Below are 11804 nucleotides of genomic sequence, written 5' to 3'. Positions count from 1 at the left end.
TTTTCGGTTTCGGCCAAAAAAATTCTCATTTCGGTACATCCTTAGTTGACGTCATTCCTGTTGAAGTGACCTTTTAAATACCATTAGGTTCCATATTGATGTGGAGCATATAAATACACACACTTGTATTGATTTGGTGTATGAGGCAAGCGCGTGCCCATTGCGTGCTTGTTTGTGTGGATGCGTCTATTATGGGATGTGCAAGGGAGCGTTTCTGCAGTCTGGGTGACATCACTGGCCAGGAGCGCATCGCATGACAGGCGGCAAGGCCACAAGCAGCAGAGAGACGCACTGTAACATTACCCACGCACCTCACTGCACTCCTTTATTTATCCCCTCGCTCCCTCGGGGTCTCGCTACTCTTTCGCCCATGACGTAGGCCCTCTGCTGTTGTTGCTCTCCCTCGCTTCCTGTCCTCTCTTTCCTTTTCTTTTTTTTTTTTTGCTGCCGGAGTGGATGGACAGCTGGATGAGCTTTTCACTTTTATGATTCATGGGGCTGGCAGCGGTTTTTCCTCTCTAAAGGGACACTTTTGGCTTTCAGTCACTCCGGCTGTGAATCAGCTCGGTTTTTATATAATCTCGCATGTAAATAGGAGCACTGACTCGATAAATTGAGGAAATGTTACAGCAGATGCCGATAAATTCCACAATGAATGCAAATCTACTTCTTGGCATGTGTCTCTTAAAGTCACTGAAAAATGAAAATAAATGTCCTGTAAATTTGATACACCACAGAGAAGAGTGTTGTTCACAAACCTGCAAAATTTGATTAAGTAAAATAAAAAAAAGTTTATAAAATGAGGCTTCAAAATGGAGAAAATCAAGCCGTTCTTTTCTCTCTCTAATTCTGTGGTCGTGTTTGCTGCATGTTGTGGAAACAAGCAAATCTGTGACCCCACTTTATAGGGTCTTTAATTACAGTACAAGAAGAGAGCAATACATTTGTGTTTGTGCTCTTATGTTGTCCTCTTAAAAAACAAAATGTGAATTATTTTCTTTTACTAATTTTTTTATTGGATCAACACCTTTTTCATTCATAATGACAACTCATATTTAACCCACAAATTAAAATACCAATGTATAAGCTACATTAAACCCACAACAACATAAAAAAGACCCAATTTCTCATTTTTTTTCATCAAAAAACAAAAGACACCCAAAGACTATCTAGCTAAGAGAAATACAATTCGTCACAACACAAAAAAACAAACGTCACAAACATAACCAACCAACCCCAAGAAACCAAACAAACAAACAAAAAACAACAACAATCTGACAGACAAGCTAAACCAAGGTCTATGTAAACAAAACAAATATAATTCCGTCACAACACACAAAAAAACAGACATCACAGACATGACCAAAAAACTCAAAACATACAATACTTGTTAGAAACAAGTCGTGGGGGGGTCGTTGGGGGAGCGGGGGTTGTGGGCCGGTGGGGTGCCTGGTGGGCCTGCAGTGCCCCGTCCTGCTGCGTTGGGTTGGGGGCGCGGGCCGCGTTGAGGTGGGGGGCGCTCCTGCTCCTGGGTTTGGTCTCCGACCGGTGGCCCCTGCGGGGCCCGGGGTCGTCCTTTGGCGCTGCCGCGGCCTGGGGGGCCCTGAGGTGTTGCGCTTGCTCTGTCCTGGCGGGGGTCGACGGCTCCCCTCTTTGGTGGAGATTTTCATGCATGCCAGATCCACCACACCAGCATCTATCGAAACTCAGACACAATCTGTTTCTCCCTCAGGTCATTGAATCGGTGGAGGCTGGTGTCTGTGGATCTCACTCTGCTTCGTCTGTCCTTTCTACCTTTCCTCAGTTTCTCCTTTGGGCCCTTGAGGTTTCCCTGATTTGTTGGAATTTAAATGTCTCTGGGGTTGGTGAAGGACCTTGGTTAGTGGCCCGGTGGGTGGTGTCTGGTCGGTGCTGGGCTTCGCTTTTCTTTCTTTTCTTTGGTCCCTCTTCGGGTCTCCTGGCGGCCCCACGACTTTTGAAGTGTTCGGTTTAGGTGAATGGTATGGGATTTTTTTTTTTTTACACGCACGCACACACACACGCACACACGCACACACACACACGCACAAACACACATCCACATACAAAAAAAAAAAAAGGGAGAACAATGATGATGACATGTCAAATGATCAATACTGAGCTCTCCCAAAAAAAAAAAAAAAAAAAAGCCAATCCTGTATATCAATCCAGGTTTCATGTATTTTTCTACATGAATGAATAAGCAAAATCGCTTCTTCGACACTTTAAACAAGTAGGAAGGGAAGATGAACCAAATTTATGAGTTTTATCCCTGCTCTAATAAATTCATGTCATTAATTTATATTGGATTAATCAAAGATTTTCATTGGTTGTAACTAAATATGTAAGCTGTGAACATTCCTTCCATCTTATTTTGAAATCAAAACTTTGTATGTCCCTGTGCCAGCCATCATATATTTTACTTAATAAATCATTGCTATTTTTAGCATTGATAAAAGATTTGTAAAGAGCACTTATACATTTCTTTTTCTGATAAAAAAAAAAAAAAGAAGTGAGAATTATCCGACAGCCAATCAACAGACAGCAGTGTCGTAGTCCAACCAAGGCACTTATCTTCTCCTGTGATTAGTATCCGTGCAAGAGTGCCAAGAAGCGTTTCAAACTGACTGGTCATTTTGGTACTTAACAATAGTCATTATTAATTCATTCATTCATTAGTCAACTTCCAAGTTGGGGCACCACTGTATATGTACAATTTAGGGGACGGCAACCTGAGCAGCCAAGCAGATCCACTCACAGAAGCACTAAATTATATACAGGTTCAGTCGTCCATGAATTATAAGTAAAAGAATACGTGAATAGCCAGTGTCAGCAACCTGCTATCCTATTTACAGTTCAATATAGCAACATCCTTAAAGTAAAAAGATATATAGTTATTAAAGTGCACCACTCTCAAACATTTTTCCTGCAATTGATGTACGGTCTTATATGTTTCTGCTGCATGGCCACATGAGAAATGGAATATGAAAATATCTCCTACAATCTCCTCCCTGAGTCACAGCCATGAGATGGCTCATTAAAATGCAAATGTGTTCCTTTATAAGAGCAACTAATTTAGCGTCTGTCCTTGAACGCGGCCTCCAGCTTGAATCCTATTCATGCCGTTCCTCTTTTGTGGCCATCGTCTTTTTTGTGGCATGCACTCGCCGGCCACAACTTTGGGTACACATGCACAATTTGGTGGGATGCAATTCAAGAGCTTTGTCTACCTGGACTTTTTGGCTTTGACTTTTGTGCAAATATGTTTTGACAGACTAACAAATATCCTTAGTGTCGCGGTGTTTTTGCCCTTAAGCGTGTGTATTTGTTTGTAAACGTGAAGAAACATGTAATAATAATAATAATAATAATAATAATAATAATAAACAAGTCACAGGCATATGTTGTTTACCCTCTGCAAAGAACAACTGTTACTGCGACTTACTGAGCAATTGTGACCATCCCCTTCATGTGTACAGGATAGCCGTATGTCTGTATTATACTGCCCCCAGGTGGCCAAAGTGTGAACGTCAGAAGGAACAGCCCAATGTCCATTCATGTGAATAAAAAAAAAAAGTGTTATTTTTTACATTGCATATAGTTATATAATTACTATGTTTTTATGACGTACAATCTTACAGAATGCTATAAGAAAAATAAAAGATAAAATAAAAATAATTAAATAGGAAAAATAAATGAAATGAAAATAAAATAATTAAAGTGTAAATTATTAAAATTAAAAATTCAATTAACGTAATTTAATTAATTGAATCATTAATTTATTAATATTAAATAAAAATTAAAAAAATTACAATCTACATGAAAAAATTTAATAAGATTACTTATTTATTTATTTTAAACACCCATTACAGAAACTTTTATTGCTTTATTCAACTTTGGACATGCCACTCCTGTTACAGATACAGGAAAAATCTGTGAGTTTTAACTCTGTACTTTCAGCAATTATCCCAATTGTGACACAATGCCAAGTTGACGTGTTGACTTCCGATTTGTATTGACGGCACCTCACGCGGCCTCGTGGTGTGCTTGCTCAATCAAAGAGGTCCATGATGATGTCAGCGTGAAGGAGAGTGCAGTTCATCATCTTTTGTTCAGCCTTCCTTTTGTGATGTGCGTCCTTGCAGGCCCCATAGTGAGATAAGCGACTGGCTGTTACCAGGTTCCTTGTGATTATGATGTCAAGGTAATGCAAAGTGTCAGAGGGTGCGCTAGTGTGATAATGACAGCCATTCCTTTCTTACCTTTCCTCACAAAACTTATTGTGTTTTGTGTTGTGAAAATGTTTCTGGATTCCAATCTCTGGCCTTCGCACTACTCTCTTGTTGTACAGATGGCACTGTTTCATAATAAGTCTGCTAAAATTAAGCAATATAAAAAGAGCCGCAAAAGCAGCAAAACATTGGCTCAGGGTTTATCCTATGATGACCTTTTACATGTTTTAATAATTCGCATGATCTAACCGTGAAAGTTTTGTGCCAATTTGTGCAACTTTAAAGACATTCAACCTGATATGATGATGTGATGCTAGTTGAGTTTGTGTGACGCCCATTGCTTAAACCTGAATACCTTGTTCACTTATTTCTCCTTTAAAATGAACTTTAAGAAGTAGTTTTGTAAAAAGTAGGAGTATACTACCAATACAACACATGCTTTCTACAAAAAAAAAAAGGATTCTGGGCAATGGGCAAGTCTCTAGCTCCAGCATTCTTGTTATTTGCATATTCAGCATTAGCAACATGAAGATTCTGATATATGTATGTATATATATATATATATACAGACGCTCCCCACCTTACGAACGAGTTACGTTCCGGACGATCGTTCGTAAGGTGAATTTGTTCGTAAGTTGCTTCAGTGCTATATTTTGTATTATAATTTATGTTTAAAGCCTATATAAGTATATTGAAGGTTTATATAAGTATGTTTAAGGCTTGTACAAGTAACCTGCATTGGTTTGTACTGAAAAAAACGTAATAAAATGGAGAGAATACGTACAGTACTGTACTGTACTACGTATGTTAGAGAGAGAGAGCGAGACACACACACACACACACAGTATGTACATGTATGTAATAAGATAAATAAAATGAAGTTTAACTTACTTTTGGAAGATGTACTCGATGCTTAAGGAGATGATGGAGGAGGAGGAAGAGGAGCATTTTATATCATGAGAGATTCTTCGTCGTCGCTGGAATCGGCTTCAAAAGTTATTTCCTGCTTCATGGGGACCGGCGTTTCTTCCTCCTCCTCCTCGCCACGTTGCTCAGCCTCCAATGAGCTCTCACAGCGCCAATCGTCGGTATTAGCGGTGGGAAGAAGCACTACGCGCAATACAAAATCTAACTTACAGCATTTCTTTCCGAACATTTTTCGACATACTGTACGCGCAGAAATGTTCGTATGTACCGTTGTTCGTAACTCGAATGTTCGTAAGTAGGGGAGCGTCTGTATATATATATATATATATATATATATATATATATATATATATATATACACAGTTCTTTGTCTTTTTTCAACTGTGCCTTTTTCTTTCTTGGCATGCTGCTGTCTCTTGCTGATAAAAGTGCACGGTAGAACAGAAAGGAATTCCATTCATTAATCTTTTGCCAAGGTTAACTTTCAGTGGTGGAGCTTTCTGACCTCTGGAATTCCTCGCAAGAACATCATTCTCTAAGTGGAACTAGTACTTTTGAGAAGTGTACACTCACCGGGTTAATAGCAGGAGCCTCCCTGTTTTATTTGACGTATCGCCTTGGTCTTTACGAGGGCATGAGGTGCCTTAATAGGATTGCAAAGATAAGATGTATGATGGACTGGAAATCAATAGAGCACAATGACAGATCAGGAGCTGCGCCAAATATGGAAGAATAATTGGATTCAGTTTCATCCTAAGTTAGAGCATGTATAAAGTGTACAGTCATACCCGAAGGATGCTTGACCTTGGATGTAACTCTGGCGCTTCCTGACAAGCAAAGATATGTGCTCGCTTGTCTCTCTCCTCCTTTTGTTTGCTTGAATTTTGTCGGAATCTGTGCCGGACCAACGCAACCCCACTTTTGTCAGTCCATCTTCATCAAGGGGAGTTTGATGGATGGATGATTGGGATGTCGATTCTTGGTCCACTTCTCAATTTATCTTCTTGAGGTGTTGACTGATTATTGATCAAGAATCTTAATCATTTTGAATGACTGCCAATATTTCCGAAGGAGCATTAGTGTTCGCTGAAAAGAACAAAAAAGTATACACTATGAGAATCAGGTCAAAGTCTTATGAGATTGAATTGTCTGATTTCCCCCCCCAATAAAGTATCATCTTTTTTTTCAAGATAAATAAAGTCATATTTTTGGAGGAACAAAGTCATCAAGTATTTTGTTTTTGTTTTACAAAAAAAGGTATTTTTGAAGCATAAAGGCACTTTTTTTTATTTTATTAAACTGCACTTTTCAAGATTAAGTTAAAATTTCCAGAAAATACCAGTAGTCATATTTTTTGCATGAGAAGTGATTTTAAATTTTTTTATTTTTTTTTTAATGACTTAAATTCAGGCTACATTTTCTTCTCACAATATAAAAAAATGCTAAAATTATAAAAATCAATTCTGACGTTTTTCTTCTAATATTACAGCTTTAATCTTATAATATTACATTTTTGGAGTAGATGAGATCAAACCTTACACCTGTGCTCCGATATTTTTAGTGTTACTCATCCTAATTTGTGAGGACTGCTTCAAAGGCTACATTGCTGTAGTGTATAAAAGCAAGCGGCCAATTAAGTCAGCCGCGAGATACGTATTTGAGGTATCTTAGGTCAAACATCAGATTGGTGGGCTTTTTATAAAGAAAGCTTTATCAGTCTTCTACTGTGGTTATCCACCAACGGTGATTAGACGGTAACTTGGCCTCTTGGTTTTTGAAGACGATTCATCTTTAATCCAAAAGGCTTCGTTATTATGGTATTGACAGTGATCTTCAAAAATCACAATGTCCATTTGCCTTGGATGTAACCTTTGTGGATTACTATGACCTGGATATCAGGAATCTAAATGGACACATTCCTGTGGTTTGATTTCCCACAAAGTCACTCAACACATTACAATTTCGTAACTCTAAAGTAAATTAAGGAAAAAGTCTTCAGCCATCCGATGATCCTTTCACTCAGCCAGCTGTCTCTGACGAGATGACAAGATCCTTTGTCGTATCGCTACATCTTCTGACTATCTCAGTGTTTGTATTTGGATTCCTCAGCCCACGTCCAAGTTTTCCCTGCTGTTCACTTTGTCACATGAGACACGAACTCATCAGTCTTCCATAAAATGATTCATTACACAGATGCTAATTTTCATTCCTCTCCTTTCCAGTGCATGCCTCCGTCTTTCTAAATGTTCATCCACCGACTCCCTGCTTTCATCGTAGATCACAATGTCCTCTGCAAACACCATGGTCCTTGGGGATTACACACTCTAAAAGAGATGGGTCAAAAATAACCCAATTTGGGTCCAAATGAGACCAACAACATGGGTCAAAAAGTTGACCCAAAAATTTGGGTCGGTGCCTTTTTGACCCATACTGGCTTATTTTTGACCAAACTGTTTTTAAAATGTAGATTTTATTTGGATCAATGGGTCCTATTGTACAAAACAAGCCCCCGAAAATGTGGTTGTTTTGAACAAAGCAACCCAGAAAGTTGGGTCAAATTGACCCAGGTAGGTCCTGTTTTGACCCCTAAAAAAAGAAAAAAAAAAATGTTTTGTGTTTTTTGTGATAAATGAAGAACCCCAAAAGTTGGGTCAGTCACTTTTTGACCCATATTGGGTTATTTTTGGCCCAACTCTTTTTAGAGTCTACACCCTAGTTGGGTCAATTTGACCCAACTTTCTGGGTTGCTTTGTACAAAATGAGCAAATTTTTTGATATTGAAATGACCCAATTTTTTGATATTTCGGGGAAGAGGGTTGTTTTGTACAAAATGACCCAGAACTGACCCAAGTTGTGGGTCGATTTCAATTTGACCCAAAGTGTTTATTTTTGACCCAACTGTTTTTAGAGTGCAGTCTAATATCAACTGTCAGCCTATCCATCACTATTGCAAAAAGGAAGAGGCTTAAAGCTGATCCCTGATGCAGTCCCATCTTCACCATAAAATCCTTTTGTCGCACCCAAAGCACACATCACCACTGTTCCGCTACCCAGTACTATTTTAACATACTTCCCTGCTACTCCAGACGTACCACAGTTCCTTTCTGGGTACCCGTCATAGGATTTCTCTAGATCAACAAAGGCACAACAGTTCCTTCTGACCTTCTTCTCTACTTTGCCATCATCCCACTCAAGGCAATTAATGCTTCTGTAGCACTCTTCCTGTTGGCATGAAACCGTACTTTTCTTCACAAATACTCACCTTTGTCCTGATTCTAGCTCTTCCTCAGGTATCTTCAAAGACAAAGATATTTGCAATAAAAAAAAAAATTCAAATGACTGTAAAGATGTACTATTATAGCTTATGGCAAGTTGAACGTGATTGCCCAACACCGTCAGTACGACTGCTGATGCACTGCTTCAGATAATTTGTCCTGTCAGATTCTTGACAGGAGCTTTAGTGTATCTTAGAAGAGTTGAGTTGGGTATGAATAGCACGGATAATCACCACGGGCCCAACTAGCCACGGGGCTAAGAATATGTCGGATTGCTGCTTGCTGTGACAATAAGGATACGGAAGACCTCCTCCACCGAGTGGGACAGTGACCCAGAGCGGGAGAGGATTGAGGTCAGTTCGGCGCTACCAAAGTTAGTTCCAGCTTATACAAGAGGAATAAGGAGTTATTTTTGCTGTTGGACAAAGGAGGGAAAGGGAGCAAGAGAACAGCTTACCTATTGAGACTTCATTTAAAGCATATCTGCTGGAGGAGCAGTTCACAGAAACAGTGGCTAACGGAAATCTTTTGAGAATTCCATTTGCCACGTTCTCTTCAATTCAAATAGCAGGCTTAAGTAATTATTCTCATACAAAATAATGTCAAATGAATTAAAAATTTTTTAGACTCAGACTGTCACCAGGCAAGGTTTAAGTGACGTTTAAACATTCCTCGTTCTCCTACAGGTGTAAAGAGAAATACATGAACTAGTGTATAGTAAAACTAAATTCACCCCTGAAGACAGAGCTGTGACTTTTAAAGTAGAAAAATGTGGTTGAACTCAAAATTGTCCCACTTTTGTGGTGGTCGACTTTCAAGGCCATGTATTGGCAAAAGTATGGTCAGCGGGCCACATGCGGTCCATTACACTATTTATCTCAGTTGGGACCACAGAACATTTATGTGCTCACAGGTCCTGTAATACTTGTTGCATTAATATAGCCTGTTTCTATAAAACTGGATATTTAAAATGTGTTTTTTATTTATTCATTCGGTTACATAATTTGTGAAGCCATTTACGGCTAATAATAAAATATTTAAAAAGTAAAATGAAGTCCATTTAATTAAATAATAACATGAAAATCAGAACAAATCAGAATTGTTTTATTATTAAAATGAAATATTTTGCATATTTTTACAAGCACTACTACGTTAGAAGTAGTACAATATTTGTCGTATTGTTACTCAGGTATCATGCTTGCAACTAAAAACACTTTTTCAAATATCTTAGAGCCATGAGTGATGCAAAAAATAAAACACTGAGCTGAATAAGTAGTGTAAGAAATAGGGTGAACGATATCCAAACATCACGATGCGATGTTATCATGATATTGTGGGAAGGTTGGCGATATAAAAAAGTTCACAAAATTGTAAAAAAAAAATAAAATAGCTCATACTAAAAAACACACAAACTTGTGCTTTTGTACATAACAGCAATGCATATAAACAAGCTACAATTTCTAATAACACTTAATATTGAGGCACTTACTTGCTAATGCATGCACAAATTGCGTTCCTCCACATATTGACTTGCTTCCAAAGCATATTACATTCCCTTTCATCAGATCATTAGGATGGATTTTAAACATAGAAGGGCCAAAACATGCCGTGTGAAAATTAAACAGCACTAAAGAAAACTAGCCACCAGAGGGTGCTAGGACTGCACAAATGGAAATCAATCTGACTTTTAATAAATGTGCTGCTTTTTATATCGTGATATGACGACGACGATTTTGTGGCAGTTTTAATATCGCGATATCACGATATTGACGTTATCGTTACATCCCTAGTAAGAAATGAACAATGCTACACTCATATACTGCAATATATTTGAGGTTGCTCCGCTTCCTTCTCCACCCAGTAACCTAAATATGCTTTTTCTAACCTACAGTTTTACAACACTTTAAAAATATATATATATTTTTTTACTTTTTAAAATTTTTATTAGACAGTTCAAGTCCCTACGAGAGCTAACAGGGTTGTTCTCAGACTACTTTCAATGCTTTAAATAGGTTCATTCTGACATGGAGACAGACCAATAGTATAGATTTTTAAAAAAATATATAAACCTGAGCGTATTTGTTTTTGACGTGTGCATGAAAAAGTTGCAGGTGTTTATTCACTCATTCTTTGATGGGCCAGTGCAGAATGTTTTTTCCTACAGTCAAATAAATAAATATTCACTCAGGACTGAATAAATCCTAATGGCACGTGACCTTCAATGTACACCCCTGAAATTGTGGTGATTGAATCCTGTCATAGTGCATGTGGAACAAGGGCATTCTATCGCACCCCCCACCCTTCACTTTACACTTTGTATTGACTGTATTGCTGTCAATATTTCTTAAAAGTGAAGGACCTGTAAAAATTCATGAAGGGCATTGGCGTGGGTCACAGATCAGCTACTATTTCTCCACTCAAATGTGGCCAAGCGCTGAAGTGTGCATGATTTCTGCCCTGTATCAACAGAACACATTGCTCGAGCTTTCATTTCTATTCAAAACATGTTTTTCACGCATAACCACAAGACTCGGGCTTATGCACGTTTGCTGAAATATGCTTCTACAGTAGCATAATTGCTGGAGCTCTTTGGGTCATTTGTAAGGAGAGCAACGCTATTAAAAGTCGGAGCTGTCGGCTGATAGATTGGCCCGAGAGTGGTTGGAGTCATTCCACCACGGGAGGTGTCAAAATTAAGAGCTATTAGCAGCTAACTAAGCTCTATCCTCAGATTAGCAGTGATCAGCAGCCGAGTAAGAGGTGGATCTCGCTCGTCCTTTCTTCCTTTCTTCTTTCACTTGCACTCTTCATGAATCCGAATCATGATCCTCTCTTGAGCCTCATTGCTTCCCGACTTTCTTTTCTATTTCTTTCCCTCCAATAAACCTGTTTAAGAAAAAGACGCAGGATCTCAAAATAGCAAATAGTCACGCCGTGGAAGTGAAAGTGTGGAATGGGAAGAGAAAGGACTCTTTATCGTAGCTATTGTTGCTGTGAGGTCATTTCTTAAACTCCATCATGCCGCCTTCCTTGGGTGAAAATTGAGGTAATGCGAGGAGAACACCGCAAAGCCACAGCTGTCATTTTCAAAGAAATCCCGAGACCCGCACAAAAGGCTCTGACATTTTTTATTATGCTGATGAACCTCCAAAAAGAGCATCGCTTTCATGGGGCCTGTTTGCTGATTCGCTGTCTGAAGTAGGTCTGCCGCTGAAGTAAACACACAGGGTCACGGCCAGGTTGCCCTCTTAATTCTGCCCAATTACATGTGATTATACCTTCTTGGTGCTACTTAAGAAAGCAGGCAGTGATCTAAAATAAGCTAAAACTCTCAGTAATGAGCATTTTCCAG

General features: G+C 38.8%; 1 long non-coding RNA gene across 2 annotated transcripts; it reads right to left on the bottom strand.

Moving 5' to 3' along the window:
- Positions 1-1054: 1054 nt before the first annotated feature.
- On the bottom strand, positions 1055-8610 carry LOC144044251 (uncharacterized). 2 transcript variants are annotated; one of them, XR_013291219.1, is made up of 5 exons: positions 8440-8610; positions 5966-6263; positions 5751-5855; positions 3464-3520; positions 1055-1972 (listed from the first exon to the last, which is right to left on the bottom strand). It is a non-coding gene; the product is annotated as an uncharacterized LOC144044251 (long non-coding RNA). The 2 variants fall into 2 exon arrangements; XR_013291218.1 differs by having other exon boundaries at positions 3464-5855.
- Positions 8611-11804: the final 3194 nt, after the last annotated feature.

The sequence above is a fragment of the Vanacampus margaritifer genome, chromosome 2, assembly GCF_051991255.1.
Source record: "Vanacampus margaritifer isolate UIUO_Vmar chromosome 2, RoL_Vmar_1.0, whole genome shotgun sequence".
Lineage (NCBI taxonomy): Eukaryota > Metazoa > Chordata > Actinopteri > Syngnathiformes > Syngnathidae > Vanacampus > Vanacampus margaritifer.
The sequence above is the reverse complement of the archived record's forward strand: the minus strand, read 5'-3'. Positions and strand labels throughout refer to the sequence as shown.